General features: G+C 46.8%; 1 protein-coding gene across 1 annotated transcript in view; it reads left to right on the forward strand.

Annotated features, from left to right (window-relative positions):
* dact1 (dishevelled-binding antagonist of beta-catenin 1) overlaps positions 1-1,030 on the forward strand; it is a 9,463-nt gene that overhangs the window by 996 nt on the left and 7,437 nt on the right. The gene's annotated exons all lie outside the window — the stretch shown is intronic.

Raw genomic sequence — 1,030 nt, forward strand, 5'->3', positions numbered from 1 at the left:
ATATATATATATATATATATATATATATATATATATATATAAAATATCTCACAATCACTCACTCTCACACACACACAGGTTGATGTCTTTTATTTAGGGTAGCTAATGACGAAACATCAGAGGACCGCTCAGCTGTTAGCAGACTAACATCCAGTGTCCTCCGTCTAGCTGTAGTCCAGGTGGTCTTCAGTGTCCTCTGTCTAGCTGTAGTCCAGGTGGTCTTCGGTGTCCTCTGTCTAGCTGTAGTCCAGGTGGTCTTCGGTGTCCTCTGTCTAGCTGTAGTCCAGGTGGTCTTCGGTGTCCTCTGTCTAGCTGTAGTCCAGGTGGTCTTCAGTGTCCTCTGTCTCAGAGGACGTTCAGACTTAACGAGGCGTTCGAGGGTGAGTTGGCTGACCGTCAGCTCTTCGCTCTGTGCTGCGTTCAAGTGCAACTTTTATAACACGTTGGTGTGAAATCAAACAGCAGAGAGGACGTTTGTCCTTTTGTCCCCGTGTTTTTATTTGAGACGTTGATCTTTGTTGATGTGAGACAGCTGATCTCTGTGAGGACACAGTCCTGTGTTTTCAGGATCCAGTTTCATGTGTGTTGGTTTCTGGACTCTGTTCGTCCTGCAGCTGCAGCTCTAAACTTGAATCTGGATCAGATTACCCCCCCCCAGGCAGTAACAAATGCAGATTCCTGTGAGCTGCTGGAATCTGGAAACAGATCCACTTTGAGCTCTGAGACCAAACAGCTGAGACACAAACACTGAGATTTCATTCCAAATGTAGGAGGTGGAGACCAAACACAGAGCTAGAAGACAGAATCAAGAGGAGGTGGAGACCAAACACAGAGCTAGAAGACAGAATCAGGAGGTGGTGGAGACCAAACACAGAGCTAGAAGACAGAATCAGGAGGTTGTGGAGACCAAACACAGAGCTAGAAGACAGAATCAGGAGGTGGTGGAGACCAAACACAGAGCTAGAAGACAGAATCAGGAGGTGGTGGAGACCAAACACAGAGCTAGAAGACAGAATCAGGAGGTGGTGGA

Source organism: Anarrhichthys ocellatus, unplaced genomic scaffold, assembly GCF_004355925.1.
Source record: "Anarrhichthys ocellatus isolate YVR2014 unplaced genomic scaffold, GSC_Weel_1.0 scaffold256, whole genome shotgun sequence".
NCBI classification, from domain to species: domain Eukaryota; kingdom Metazoa; phylum Chordata; class Actinopteri; order Perciformes; family Anarhichadidae; genus Anarrhichthys; species Anarrhichthys ocellatus.